We start from the raw sequence: 16,974 nt of genomic DNA, 5'->3' as shown, positions 1-16,974 counted from the left end.
AGCTTGCGATTAAGTATCTTGAACTGTTTGCCAGACATTAGCATATGATATGGAATATTTTCCTCCTCATAATCAAATTCTAAGTCTGTAAATGTTCCTCCGAAACCTCCTCCATTAGTTTCATCATCGGAAGTAGGCTTTGGTGGATCAGTGGATTGAGATGTGAACAATGTAGTGAAGGGTCGTTGTAATATGGTTTCGAAAGTGGGTGAATTTGTGGTGGTGAGAACTTTCGAAATAACTTCTGGAAGTGAAGTGTTAATAACAGAAGTGGGTTCGACAGTAGATGAAGTTATAATACCATGAGAAGTAGCTGACTCCGTGACACCATCACCCATGTTGACATTTGCACCTGTATCATATACGTTTACAAGAATGCCTGAAGTTAGAACCTCCTCAGTAAATGACTTAGTTACCAAAACTTCGGGTAAAACTGTTGTAGGAGTTTAGATTGGTGATTTCGATCCCAAAGGTGTTTATGGGACAATCTCACTATCTGATGACTCTTCTTGAAGGACTAGCTTTCTCTTCTTTCTCTTATCAACAATATGTTTCGCAACATCTTCAACTCTTCTTTTCTTTGATGATGGAGAAACTGGTACTGGGATTTCACGAACAAGAACTCCCTTCCTATTCAACTGTGCTTTCCGAACTAAAGAAGACTGATCATCAGAAGATACTCTAGACCTGTGTGACAACTTCTTCAATCGTTTAAACACTCCTGATTTTGAAGGTATTACTTCCTTCGAAGAACCAATTGTATTCACTTCAATTTGCTTAACCAGTTTCTATGAAACTTTTTCTTTATTAACAACACGCTTCTTAGGTGATTTAGCCAGGACCTTCTTAGGACTTTCTTTCAAAGGAATTTCTTCAGTTTCCTTTGTTGACTTCTTGGATTTCTTGGAAGACCCCTCATCACTTTTTGATAAAAGAACTCCAGTTTCCACTGAAGGATTAATCTTCTGCAAATATGCCACCAAAATAGGATTCGACGGATCTATCTTTTTGAGCATAGCATCCAGAATTCTTGCAATATTTGGAAATACCTCTGCATCATCTTCAACTGTCTTTGGAAAATGATACTTCAAAAATTCTGCTTTGGGTTCATCAACATGAACTTGAAATTCTTCCTTCTGATAAGCATAATGTATGATCAGACTCCAATATCGAGCACACGATATACCTTGAATCACATTCGTGTTTTCTACGCTTTTAAGAAACTCTTTCCACATCTGCGATGCATAATCAACATTCAGATCATAGTATATGCCAACCACCATAGCATACACTTCCAAACGAACCTTGTCAAGCCCTACACTTCGACCAGTTAAGCATCAAAGGTAAATGCCAAAGAGAAAGTTCCAGATACAGGGCAGACATGATTTCTTGAAATCACTGATCTTGGTAAGAGGTGGTTGATGTCCCATCTCATTGAACATATGGATGAGATGAGCATTCGTAACCTTGTAGAATGGTGGAGAATTAGGGATTTCAAGAATTTGATTAAACAGCTTCTTGGTGAGACGAATCTTCTTGTCATTTACCAGATTGAAGGTAACAACATCCATAGCCTTCCTATAAGTTGCAGTGGAACCCGCCATTGACAACCAGGACATAGGAACGTCGAAATAGTTTAACATCGCAGTGGATAAGCCTGAGTGTTTAAGAGTGACAATTAACATCTCGAGTTCATATGGATACACAGATTCATCATCTTCAACTTGATAATTAGTGCTCTGAAGCTTCATTATTAGCTGAGATGAAGCATCGTCGGTGGTATTAGTTTGAGCAGCAGCCATTGATTAGGCTTTTGAAAGCGTTGAAGAACAGAGAGAAATTAGGGCTTAAATCGTCTGAGAGAATTTTGAATGCGTAAAGAGTTAAGGATAAACCAATTTCCTTTTATACGTATCCTCATTTGAATACCAAACGATTTAGTCAAATCACTAGCCACGTCTCTCCTTGAAACTTGCACCCCTAGTCGTTATTCACGCCATGTCAGATAAAGTAACCTTGAAAGTCGCACCATGTTGCCAAACTGTCACTTCAGACGTTTCGTGAGTACCAAGAAGATAGGAACAAAAATCTCCGGCATGGAGGTTGGGCTCTTTCGCTTTTGGGTTTAGAAGGGAAGTCATATGTCAGACTTTCGAAATCAAGATTTTGGGTTTCACTTTCATCACGGCCTCATGAATTCAGATCATAAACACAAATTTTTGATATGTCTAAATCTTGATTGGTTTCAATCAAAGATCTCTTGGACATATGTCTTTGTGTGTGAATGTGTTAGAAATTTTGGATGAAAAAGATTGGTTTTCGGAGCGATTGTACCTCTGCTATTTTTGGACCAAGCAGTAAACTCTTAACTCCGTTGAAAGAGTAAGGCAGCTCAGGGACTAATGTGAATACAGCCTTTTTGGGAAGAAATTTTCGTAAGAAAAATTTCATTAAGGCTTTTCGAAAATACACATTAAGTCAATGGAGGTTTGGGTCGACATGCAGCAGCATGCTTCTAGGGCCAACCTAACTAGTTCAAAAGAATTTCGAAAGAATACCTGACCCCAGAACTGCAAGCACGATTCGTGAAAATCTTCATTATATTCTGCATGAACTAAGTAGAAACCAACAAAAATCTTTTTGGATTTTATATTTTTCAAAATTAATATATATATATATATATATATATATATATATATATATATATATATATATATATAGATATATATATATATATATATATATATATATATATATATATATATATATACATATATATTGTGATTTTTGATTTTTGAAAAGAAAAACAAACAAAAAATATTTTTGGTATTTTTGATTTTTTAGAAAATAAAGAACAAAAAAAATATTTTTGGCATTTTTGATTTTTCGAAAATAAAGAACAAAAGACGAAAATATTTTTGGTATTTTTTGATTTTTCGAAAATAAAGAACAAAAGACGAAAATATTTTTGTGGTTTTCAAAATTTTTTGAAAAGAAATAACAAAGGAATTTCAAAAAATTAAATGTACCTGACTCACGAAAATTTTTCATTTTAGATGTCGAAATCGAAGCGTGTCGAAGCACTGAATGTGAACAGTAACCACTGAATGATTAACCATTGCCTCTGAATCGACATTTTTCCTCAACACAAGCTTTTCATTCTTTCGAAATTAGTCCTAGAACAGAACTTATATCCATCATCCCCAAACCTGTTAAAATTCTAACAAATGACTTTTCATCCAATGGTTTTGTAAAGATATCAGCTAGTTGATTAGTTGTCTTTACAAAATGAAATTTCAACATTTCCATCTTCCACATGATCTTTTATGAAGTGATAACGAAGTGCAATGTGTTTCGTTTTCGAATGTTGTACTGGATTATGACAAATGCCTATTGCACTTTGTGAATCACAATACAATGGAATCTTTTTCATATTTATTGCATAATCACACAATTGACTTTGGATCCAAATGATTTGAGAAGTGCATGCAGCAGCCGCAACATACTCTGCTTCAACAGTTGAAATTGCAACACATGTTTGCTTTTTCGATTGCCAACTTACAAGCTTCCTATCTAATAATTGACATCCACCACTTGTACTTTTTCGATCAAGATTACAACCTCCCAAATCCGAATCTGAGAATGCTTGAATGAAAATGCCTGATTTCGAAGGATACCATAATCCTAACGAAATTGTTCCTTTGAGATAACGAAAGATATTTTTCACAGCAGTTAAGTGAAGTTCTTTGGGATTTGCTTGATACCTAGCACAATTACAAACAGAAAACATGATATCAGGTCGAATTGCAGTAAGATAAAGCAACGAATCTATCATGCTCCTGTTTAAAGTAAGATCAACAGCAGGTTTATCTAACGAAGGTGTAAGCCTTGTTCCAACCGCCATAGGTACTCGTAACTTTGTGCTATTCGTCAATCCAAACTTTTCAATCAAATTCTTGGTATATTTTTCTTGATTGATAAAGATTCCTTCTCTGCTTTGACGAATATTTAACCCCAGAAAGTTGTTAATCTTTCCCATCATACTCATTTCAAACTGACTTTTCATTAGATTTTCGAATTCACTAGACAAAGCAGGGTCAGTAGAGCCAAAAATTATATCATCAACATAAATTTGAACAAGCATTAGATGATCCCCAACTTTCTTTCGAAATAACGTGGGGTCAACTGATCCTTGTTTAAATTTCGATTGTTTTAAGAAATTGGTAAGAGTTGCATACCATGCTCTTGGTGCTTGTTTTAACCCATAAACAACTTTATCTAAGATATAACAATGATCAGGATATTCTTCATTTACAAAACCTGGAGGTTGTTCAATGTAAACTGTTTCTTCAAGTTCGCCGTTGAGAAAAGCACATTTGACATCCATTTGATATACATCAAAATCCTTGTGAGCTGCATAGGCTAAAAATATTCGAACAACCTCGAGTCTTGCGACATGGGCAAAGGTTTCTTCATAATCGATACCTTCTTGTTGCAAATATCCTTTAACTACAAGCCTAGCTTTATTTCTAACAATGTTGCCATCTTTGTCGGTTTTATTTTTAAAAATCCATTTTAAACCAACAATTGAAACATCTTCAGGTTTAGGAATTAATCTCCAAACCTTGTTTCTTTCGAATTCAGCTAGTTCAGATTGCATATCAACAACCCAATCTGAGTGTTCCATAGAAACCTTAACTGTCTTAGGCTCGATTTTCGAAATAAAAACATTAAACATGCAAAACTCTTGATGAGCATTAAGTACCTCATTCTTTGCACGAATTTGAGCTCTTGTCAATACTCCATCTTGTGGATTTCCAATGACTTGTTCTTTTGGATGATTTCTTGTCCATTTTTCCAATGGTGGATATGCTGGATCAAAATCCAATGGTGCATCTTCATACATGTCATCATTTTCTGAACCTGCAACAGAAACATTATCAGTTGAGTCAAGAAAGATTTCATTTTGATCCTCATTCGACATATTTGTATCAATATGCTCCCCCTCGACATTATTAACATTTTGATGCTCCCCCTGGACATCTTCATTCATTCTCCTATTCTCGCCCTCGAAAGAATGCTCCCCCTCAACTTGAGAAGTTGAAGCCAAGTGCTCCCCCTTGACTTGATCATTTAGCATACTTTCGACAATTCTAGGAGAATTCGTTGTTGAGTTTAAATATGAACTTTCTTGTATTAATGTCAAATTTTCAGAATGCTTTGATACTTCAGATATTCGATTGTCTGCAACATTAACTTCAACATTAGCAGCCCTATCAGGAACACCAAATATCAAATCATAATCAAAATCTATCGAATTAACATTTGCAGATTCATCATTTGATTCATTAATAATTGGATGTTGTTCAAAGCATTTTTCTACTCTTTTAACATAATAATCATCAAATGTGAGATTAAATGTTTCTTCCACTTTTCTCGTTCGTTTATTCAATACTCTATATGCAACCGAATTATGTGAATATCCCAAGAAGATTCCTTCATCAGCCTTAGACTGAAATTTCGAAAGATTATCCTTGAGATTCATTATAAAATACCTGCAACCAAAAACATGAAAAAAATTTGACATTAGGTTTTCGGTTATTGAGAATTTCATAAGGAATAATATTGAAACGACGATGAATGAACGATCGATTTTGAGTAAAACATGTTGTAGAAACTGCTTCGGCCCAAAGATATTGAGGAAGATTCGTATATATGAGCATTGTTTTTGCTACTTCACAAAGAGAACAATTTCGTCTTTCAACTACACCATTTTGTTGTGGTGTATATGGTGAAGAAAAGTTATGCTAAATTCCTTTATCTGTTAAGAACGAATCAAGGACTTTGTTCTTAAATTCGGAACCATTATCACCCTTGATTTTTCGAACATTCTTCTTTAAGCTTTTCTCTATCTGCTTGATGAAATCGATCATTGTTTGAGCTACTTCAGATTTTAACTTGAGAAAATAAACCCAAGTGAATCGTGAAAAATCATCAACAATGACTAAAATGTATCGTTTCTTGTTGAGTGTTTCAACAGTTGATGGTCCACATAAATCAATATGAAGAAGTTCCAGCGGTTCAACAATGTTTGAATCTATAACTATTGGATGTCCTTGACGATGTTGTTTTTCTTGTTCGCAAGCTGCACATAAAGTATCATTTTCAAACTTTAAAACAGGTAAACCTTGTACAAGGTCGTTTACCATTAATTTGTTTAGATTTAGAAAATTCAAATAACAAAGCCTTCGATGCTATAACCAGCTAACATCTGTTGGAGCTTTCGAAAGTAAGCACACTGAAGGTTTCCCAACAATTGGTTTGATTTCGAGAGTGAACATGTCACCATGTCTCTTAGATTTTAACAAAACCTCTTTTGTTTCAACATTTGAAATAATGCTTCCTTCTTCATTGAACACCAATTGATTGCCAGTGCCCACAATAAGTTGCGAAACACTTATAAAGTTATGTTGAAGACCTTCGACAAAAGCAACTCGGTTAACTGTAAACTTCCCATTCGTGACTTTACCATAACCTTTCACTTGACATTTGTGATTGTTTCCAAACTTCACAACTCCTGCATTTTCTAAACTTCTTAAGTCTCGTAAATTTTCCTTCTTCCCAGTCATGTGACGCGAGCAACCACTATCAATATACCATTTTTCGTCATATTGCTCGTCACACAAAACCTGCAATTAGTGGAAAATTTTAGGTACCCAAGGCTGTTTGGGTCCTTGGTGATTAGCTTGAAAAACTGAATGAAACGAAGAACCTAAGATCCAATTACAAACTTGTGATTTGAAACTATCAATTAAGTCCACATTATGAGTTAAAGGTGCAGAAACATAAACTTTCGAAGGTTTAGGATTGTCACTGACGTTCACCTTTTCCTTCTTAGTTAGTTTTTCACCATTCTTTTCTTTCGAAATTGGTCTCCAAGTGTGAACAACAGGATTGGATTCTTTCGAAGAAGAACTACCACTTGAAGATTTGGTTACATATTTCTCATAGGCATCTTTGATTTGTTGTTGAGAATATTTTCCACATTGATAGATTTTGCCTTTGCCTTCAAGCCAATGATCTAAGTTGTTCATATCTGAATGACCCTTTATGTATGAAACTTTCGAAGGTTGTTTCACAGATGGATTTGGAAAGTTTGGTTTTTGGGGAGTGAATTTTACATTTGGTTTTGTTCGAACATTTTCAACCTTTCGATTTGTAACATTTGAGTGAAAACCTGTTTTCGAAGAAAATCGATTTTGAAAATTCCCTGATTGTTGTGTAAAAGAATTTTTTTTTTGAAAAATGATTTTATGAAAACCTTTGTTGATTGTGGGTTCTAAAATTCCTTAAAGATTGAGATGTCGGAAACTTCTTTGTGTGATCATTTTGATTAAGATTCTGAGACAAAGATTTGTGTGTTTGAGATTTAAATTTCGTAGAATTTTCTGGTGATAATGATTGAGACAAAGACTTTTGTGTTTGAGCGGGGATTTTCTTAATATCTGAATTTGTTAAAGACATGTCTTAACATATTTAGACACTATCTTCTCAGTATTTTTCATTGTCAAATCATTTGATTTCTTACGATTATCCACAACTTGCCAAAAAAATTTCTTTCTTGCTTGTCTTTTTGAAACTCCATTTTCTTTCGAAAATTTGTCAATTAGTCCCTTAAAATCTTGCGAATTGATTTTAACCATTTGATTTGTTTCAACATTTTGTTTTGAGACTTCTTTTGAAATTTGTTGTTTTTCAACCCAATTTCGTTGAGGTTTTTGTCTTTGAAAAATGTAAGAATTCTTTGTGAGATTATTTTCGACAGTGCTTTGATTTGAAAAGAATCATTCGTCTGATGTTTTCTTGTTATCTTCTTCAACCATCTTTTTAAATTCCAGTTTAATGTTGTCAACATTCCCAGTAGTGACAAACACTTGATTGGGAAACATGATATCATTTGTGCACTTGAAATTTGGATACACGACCGTATTTGTTTCAAGATAATGAGCACCTTTTTCAGTCATCACTTTTTCGAAATTTTCAGTATCTCCATACACTTGATCAACAATAATTCGACGAATTAATTGTTCTTTTGAAACATTCTTTTCTGACTTTGAATTTTTCGAAACCTCATCCTCATCCTCATCATCACTACTATTAGTTTGACTATCTCTGACACTCACATGGTCGAAATCAAAAAACTTTTGAAGTAGAGGGTTTGTCAGTGTCAATCTTAACCATCGAATCATTACATATTTCTTTGCCTTTAGACTTAGATGTGACATTAATGACAGACAACTGAGAACAATCGACACTTTCCTCTGCCTCAATTTCACTGATTTCGCTAAAACAATCAGAATTATCATCGATATCAGCGAAATTAGATTGAGAGTTAGATTTCGAATTCTCAGTTCTTTTCAAAAATTGTATTTGTTCACTTTTGGTCAATGTATCATTCACAATTTCAACAAGTTCATCAGCATCAAGATATTCATCTATTTTAACAATATCATAAGCAAATGGATTATCAGGAACTCTGTCAAATTCTGCTATGGTTTTTTCACAGTCATAAGATAAGCTATCAACCTTTTCTCTTTCGAAAGCTGGAAAAGGTAATAACTTCCTATGTTGTTCTTTGCTTATATCAGATGAATGATGCAATACAGTTAATTTTTCATACAGACGTTTAGTAGAATACAAGTTTTTTCTGGTGTTTTTGCTACACACATATTCTTGAAGTTCATGAGGTGTTTTGGTGCATGAAGATTCTCTCTCAAGAGCCACCTTTGTCCTAGGTGAGTTGTGAGCCATTTGAGGCATTCATACTTTTAGTGCTAAGCTCTTAAGGCCAAATACAACAAGGTTTCAAGTTACATAAAAGGTATGTCATCCTAACTAGTATTTCATATTGTTTATGTCAATTGCATGCTAGTTATAGGTTTAATGCTTTGGAAATACCATTACATGTATAATTAGAGAAAACATAGATCCAAGGCATTTAGGGTTATATGTGCACCATAGGATGTTGTAGTATAACAAACCCAACAATTTAATCATAAATTAATTTGGAAATAATTTTTGGATTAAAGGAATTAATTAAAAGTGAAGGGGATGTTTGGCAATTTATTGATAGTTGTGGAATTGGGCTCTAGAACCTTTGGACGAAATCTTCTAGGGAAGCCCTGGAAATTTCGTCCAAGGGCCTCTTGGATGAGGTTCTTGGGTTGCCTAGGCCTTAAGCTAAGCAATTAGGGTTTTCTCCTTAAAACCCTAGCTTTGGCCGTAAGCTACCAACAACTATATAAAGGGCTATAACCCTATGAGATTTCAGACATGATTCTAACCCTAAGAAGAGTCGAAATCTTGAAGCCTCCTCCTCCTCCTCTCTCATACATCCTCTTGCTAAGTGTGTTTATGAACCATTAGAGGCACGACATTTGTTGTGATTGCTCTTTAAGCATCAACAACTAAGGATTTGAATTGTTATTACTACATAACAATCAAACGTTTGTCTACTATCTCCTAATATGATTTTTGATTATAGTAGATCCCTCCTAGGGTTTCTTGTTTTGTTTTCAATCCTTGTATGTCTAATAGAGAAAACATAGATCCAATATTCTAGGGTTGCATGCATACATAGGGATTGTTTGATATGCTCAAAACCCATCAGTGGTATATTATTCTATGTATCTCAGGTGGAATTGTATTGAGGCTTGCATGCACATATAGGGATTGTGACTTGTGCTGCTATCTTATTCTGTGTATATATTGAGTTATGACCGGAGGGTCCATACCGAGACGTGAGACCGGAGAGCCTTCACTGAGACACATGACCGGAGGGTCCTTATCGAGATATAGCCATGAGAGGCTAATTATTTGTATGTATGGTATTTTGGGGAACTCACTAAGCTCTGTGCTTACAATGTTGATTTATATGTGTTTCAGGTACTTTTTTAGATACCGGGAAGGCGAAGGTTTGATTATACACATTCCTCGGCTTATGATGTCTTGTGGATTTTGGGATACTATAATATTGTTTTGATAATGATTTATAATTCTGTGATGACTTGGATTTATGAATAATGTTTGGTGAAATAAAAATGAAAAAAAAATTGTTGTTAAATTTGAGGTGTTACAAAGTCACTCAAACCCTATTGGCAAGCAAACAACAAGACGGAAATCTGTGTGTGCACATGTTCTCAATATGAAATCACACATTGATAGATTAGGGATGTTGGGTGTCGTTTTCACGAAGGAGATGGCCATTGACTTGGTTATGCTTTCGCTTCATGAGTCATATACTCAGTTAATTAAGAAATATTATATGAGGGATGAAGACGTGACCCTAATCGATCTGACATATATGATGATTGCTGCTGAAGTGGAAATTCTTAAGAGCACAAATCGAGCAAATGTGTTTGAAGGATCTGTCTCCCAAATGTCTATGGACATTGATAATGGCGATGGTAGTCCAGAACAAATTTCTCTTCCCAATGGAAAGGGATCGGCCAAGGTTAAACCGTTTGACCATATGGTAAAGAGAAAGGCTAGTTCTGAGATAGTTCCATGTACTATTCCTAATAGGTCCATATGTTTCTATTGCCAATTGAAGGGGCATTGGATGCGGAGCTGCCCAGACTACTTGAGAGATCTTAGAGATAGTAAAGTCGACTTGTGTGACTCTACTTCAGGTACATCCACTATCTAACTCCATTATTAAGTTCCTATTCATAGATTCTTATTACATGATGTGTTAGTTACATTTTGATGTTTTGCAGGATCTAAGAGAAAGAAGGAAACTTAAGAGGAGTAAGCTGAATCTGATCGTGAGAAATGGATTTCAGTCGCATGGATTGATGATCAAATTTTGGAAGCTACTGCTTAGGAGTTATGATAGATTAATAGATCACTTAGAAAATGTCTAGAAACATTGTTTTCATTTTTTTTCATTGTAAGGACAAATTTTTCCGCTTACTGTCAATAAAAGTGAATTTTTGATTTATCAAGTTCGTTTATTATACATTTCCTTACAATGGAATTATGAAAATTGGTGGTAGCATTTCTATTAGCAATGTTAAGAGTGGATTTGATTCTTAATTATGTCGTTTGTGGAAATGTCATAATCAACAAACTGAAAAAGAATTCTCATCACCCAAGTTTCAATTGGATTGTAACACCCATTCCAGATATTATCTAATTTTTCCCAAGTTTTAGGGTTTTATGCAGGACTCGATGAGTTGGGGAGCTCCAACTCGTCGAGTAGAGATCATTTATGAGGACGCGGGATTTAGATCCTACTCGACGAGTCGGAAGGCCTCGACTCGGCGAGTAGGCACTGTAAAGGAAAACCCTAAATTTTAGGGTTTGCACCCTATATAAAGGACTTAATCTGCCTCTTGTGGCCTCCTTTACCACTCAATTACACAGAGAAGAAACCCTTGCCGTTCTTTGCTGCTTCATTGTGCTTGAGAAGCTAAGAGAGTGTTTTTGGTGCAACTTGTTGAAGAAGTTTGAAGGTTGAGAAGATTGGAACGGGAAGGAGCTTGTAGATCCAACATCTACATCATTTGGGCTTCCATTTGAAGGTAACAAGCTGTTACCTTGGTCATTCTAGCATTAGATCCCCCTTTTCTTAGGTTTAAGGTTATTTTTAGTACATTTGTAGATTATTTCGGGTATTGGGCATGATCTGAAGTTGAAACTTCAGATCTGGACTCCTCTAAGTCCTTAGAGTTATAAAGTCACTGAAATTATCAAGCATTGGTCCTCCTTTTTGGATTAAACCCCTCCCTTAGCTTGGTTTTCGCATTTAAGAGCTTGCATGCACGTAAAGTTTGCAACTTTACGTGGAAACCATTCCCTAGGAGGCTAGATCTGCAATTTGGAGCTTTAGGGTAGCTTAAAAACGTCTGAACACAAGAAGGACTGAAGGGACTCGTCGAGTTCCTTAGCCAACTCGACGAGTCGGGTAGGGTTTACCCGTTTTCGAGATTCTGAGTGATTTCGGTGAAGGATTAGACTTTTCGGTCTACATGAGTTTTCGGTCTTCTGGACATTAATGAACTCGACGAGTTACACAGGTAACTCGACGAGTTACACAGGTTACTCGGCAAGTTGACGAGTTACTCAGGTAACTCGATGAGTTGTTGGATGCACTCGATGAGTTAAGTTCAACATGGATTGTTGACTTTGAATGTTGACCGTGACTTTAAACAGGGTTGAGCAGGGTTGACTTTGAGGGCTTATGGTATTTCGGGATTGTGACAAGTTAATCACACGATGATTATAGGCAGTTGAGTTGGAGCAGAGCCTGGGACTTATCTGATCTTATCTTGTCAGTTCAGCATTCACGAGAGGTGAGTCTCCTCACCATACCAATGAGTCTAAGGCACCAAGGCCGGCCTATTTTATGATATGTGGATTGTCGATTGATTATGCGTTATGTTAGTATGACATTTGTATGGAAGACCCCGGGGGGTTTCCGTGGCAGTAGATTCAGACCATGTGGGGGTTCCCATGGCATTTTGTGTAAGAGCTTGGAGGGTTTCCATGGCATCCTAGTATATTTGCATGTTTAGTTTGTATGATATGTGCTTGGTAGTGAAGACCATGTGGGGGTTCCCATGGCAGTTAGTGAAAACCATGTGGGGGTTCCCATGACAGGAAGTTAAGACCACATGAGGGTTCCAATGGCACTAGGTGTAAGACCCTAGAGGGTTTCCATGACTTCATTATATGTTTGTATGCATGGCTTGTGTGGTTTATGTAGCTTCTATAGCTAATATGATTATATGATTATGTGGAATGTGTGGGGTATGCTCTGGGGAACTCACTAAGCATTAGCTTACTGTTTGTGGATTTGTTGCAGGTACATGTGAGCCTAAGGGAAAAGGGAAAGGCTTGATGAAGCGGCATGCATTCTCTCAGGCGTTTTTATGGGACACTATGATGATTGGAATAATATTGTTATTGATATGAATTTGAAAACAAATGTATCTGAGATTCGATGGTTTATAGAAGATGTTTTGACTATTTAAAAATGAAAAAAAATTCTTTTGAAAATTTGGGTCGTTACATGGATAGAAACTTGGAGTCATACAATTCGAATTGTGTGATGTATGAGAATCTTGATGATTGGAAGATCATGACTAATTCGTTGAACACATGTTTATGTGAGTCAAGTGAAGGACTAAAGGATCTAGTACATATTGATATGGACTATTCAGATCCGCCACACAGGCTGATAACCTTATTCGTCATGATTTACTGATGCTTTCAGTAAATATGGTTGTGTTTATAAGATTAAGCATATTTATGATACATTGGAACAGTTTCAAAGAGTGGCAGAATGAATAAGAAGAATCTGTTAGGCAGAAAGATAAATGATTCTCTAATCTGAAAGGAAAGGAGAGTACTTGAGTATCATGTTTTATGATCATCTTAATGATTGTGGAACTATGTCTCAATTAATCCTCAAAGAATATCTTAGTGGAATATTTTTTTCTAAGAAGAGGAGTCGAATATGGTTGAAGTGGTTCAATCGAGAGATGAGTCATACCTCGTATCAAATCAAGTTTTAGAGTTATATTCTAGTAACTACAAATCGTATCTTGAAGCTTATTCTATACTAAGTAGGTTTATAACACCTCAAGAAATGTGGAGTAGTAATTATTTATTACTCTGGCACATTTGGAATTGGTAGTTGTGATGTTTTTTTTTGGTTAAAAACAAAGGATAAACAAAGACCAATTCAATGAAGTGTTTTCTTGTTGCGAATACACACTAACTTTTGAATATTTATTTTAGTTCATCAAAGAATGTTCGTTGAAGAAAGAAACTTATATGTCAAGAAGTCAGTGCGATTCTTATTGATCTTGAAGAACTTTCAAGAGTAAACCAAGAATAAACCTTTTAGTTATCACTAGCACACAACCTGATGTTGATAACCTATCGTGTTCAGTTGGCATATTCTTGTTTCTGCACACCTTCCTATTGTGTGGCAATGCTAATGGGTTCTACGGTTCTCATTTGACTACAAAAGGCAGACCATGTTGGTCGGTGATGGTACATTGGTCAATGGAAATGAGCTGCTTAACCAACATGGAAGCACTTGTAAGCCCTTGTGCTACCAGATGACAAGAAATTAAGAATAAGCAAAGTTCAGTTCATGAAACCTAAATTTGATTTTGGATGCGTCATGAACCTTATCTTATGATTGTAGGTTTGAAATGAAAAATTCACATGGATAGGAACACATACACCACAAAGTCTAGGTGGTAAAAGGTTTCACTCTAATTCATGAAAATGATTATTAGGAAACACTTTTTCTAGTAGATTTTAAATCTGATTAATATCATTATGGTTAACAGTTGTGATAATTGTGTTCTCAAATTCGCATATGATTACGGCATCCCTTTTCATAGTTCGAATTGTGAGAAATGGCAAGAGATAGATTGAACGTTCAAGACTTATTGCTATAAGTTCTGATAGGGTTTAAACACACACACATATGCTATCTAATAAAGGTGATTGAGCTTGAGAAGTCTAGATGAAGACTTATTGAAGCACCACGTATCATAAATCTGAAATTTAGTAAGGAAGTCAAAGGTATTGATTTCTAGAAGTCCAGTTAATTTATGGGTACATGACAAAGCTAGTGGGAGCATAATTGTTATGCTAGTGGGAGCATATTTGTTATGCTAATTGTTGCAAGTTCGCAATGCTATTGGTAAGAAACAAAGTTTTAAATTTACAAGTTGCAATGTTTGATAATTTGTGTCACTATAATAAGCTTAGGGGAGAGGGAACTCATACTTCATTTCAAATCTAAAAGTTTAGATTGGAAGATTTAATGGAACTTAGTCATGTGCATATATGAATATCGTGTTGAAATGATCCAACAAATGAAATTCGATATATAGAAATATTATAGAAACAAGCTGATCAGATATCATGCCTTTATGTAAGATATTATGTATCAAATGTCATATGCTTCGGATATAGAATTTATTACATATGCTATAATATTTACTCTTTCTGATTTTTTTTAAATGCCTAGGGTATTGAGAAGTGAAAAGGATTAGGACGGGATGTGACTGAAGTTGTTAAACAACTGTCAAGAACTATCTGAGGTTTACTGAAGATTGGTTGCTTGTGGACAGTTGGAAGTATAATATTAATTTGGACGGACCATATTGACATAATTCTGAGTGGAGGTGATTCTTATTCATAATTGATGCTTGTTCGGAATTGATAGTCATATGGGAATATGGAAATGTTTCCATAGTGGGAGTTGGTTATTGAAATCTACATGTGATTTAGTAACTTTGATGCAAGAAGGATGCTCAAGGAGTGTACTTTGAATTTGAGACTTCGTTTCCATGGAATTGTTTTAGTAACAAATCTCCAATGGAATGTTTTTTAATGTCGTTGGCAAAGTCTTTGTGACTTTGAAGCCTCAACATTACATAAGATCTTTGCATGTAAGGTTGAACTCTAATACATTTAGAAGTAACAAGAATTTGGAATTCTTACACATTCTAATAAGAATTTGGAATTGTGATATGAGCATCATTGGAATAGTATCCAATTGATCAGTTCTCAAAGGAAGGACCATAGAGAGACATAGTATGCATGCTTAGAACATGGCATGACTAATGTTTAAATTCAAGTGTTTAGTTGATTACTCGAAACATTATACAATTAAGAATGTCTAGTTAATATAGTGATTAAATAATAAGTGTTTTACTTATATTCAATAGTTTTGATGTAACATCCCGACTTCCAGGTATAATATTTAAATATTTATTTATGAGTTGTTTAAGCAACTTGGCGAGTTGGATGCCCCAACTTGTCGAGTAGAGGCGGATTGACCACGTGGGTTTTATGACCAACTCGGCGAGTTGGCTCTGTGAGAGGAAACCCTAATTCTCCAGGGTTAGGTCCTATTTAAAGAACCTTAAGCCCTCATTCTGCCTCACCAGCCACCTTAATCCCCTGCGTGAAACCCTAATCGCCTATATTGAGCTAAGAGAGAGAGAGAGAGAGAGAGAGAGAGATGGAGATCTAATCTTTAGGCATTTTAGTGCACTTTTTGAAGAGAAGAGTGGAGTATCAAAGCAAGGAACGAGAAGAGACTATTGGATCTGGTGTTATTTCATCTAGAGCTTCTGTTGGAGGTAAAAAGTCTCCACCTTGCTCATTAGTTTGATTAGATATCATATTATGGAGTTTTACGGCTTATTCCATCATTCCTTGAGGCTTTAAGTGTATTGACCTTACCAAGAGATTGAGACTTCAGATCTGGACCTTGTGAGCTTCCTAGAGTCCAAAGGTCCCAGCTTTATCCAGCTAATAGAAGAGCTTTCATGATTAAGACCCTAAATTGAAGTTGTTTTGGCATTTCAAGCCCTAAGTGCCATACATGGACGTAAAGCTTGCAACTTTACATGGCATATTAGCCTTGGGAGGCTATATATAGAGTTTGGGGTTATGAATTTGCCTTAAAACGTCTGAATGAGAAAGGAGACTTAAGGGACTCGCCGAGTTGATGAGCCAACTCAATGAGTCGGCTAGGGTTTTCCCTGATGAGTTTGGACATGAGTAACTCGGTGAGTTGATGAGACAACTTGACGAGTAAAGTTGGGTTTTCACGACTTTTCTGAAGGAACGAGGGGACTCGGCGAGTCTCATAGATGCACTCGACGAGTCAGGTCAATATGGACTGTTGACTCGAGTGTTGACTTCAGTTGACTTTAGGGTTTGGTCAAGACAGGGAGTATGGAGACCATGGAGGGGTAGAATGGTCTTTTACCCATTCTGAGAGTTAGAGAGAGAGAGAGAGAGAGAGAATAGAGTTGTGAATGGAGTGTTAATTAGAGATAATTATCATATGTGTTAGGCGGAGGCTAGATCGGTGATTCGCCTACGAGATTTATTTGCTTGATTACGAGGTGAGTCTTCTTACTATGCTTA

The sequence above is a fragment of the Lactuca virosa genome, chromosome 3, assembly GCF_052849685.1.
Source record: "Lactuca virosa cultivar CGN04683 chromosome 3, Lactuca_virosa_CGN04683_v6, whole genome shotgun sequence".
Lineage (NCBI taxonomy): Eukaryota > Viridiplantae > Streptophyta > Magnoliopsida > Asterales > Asteraceae > Lactuca > Lactuca virosa.
The sequence above is the reverse complement of the archived record's forward strand: the minus strand, read 5'-3'. Positions refer to the sequence as shown.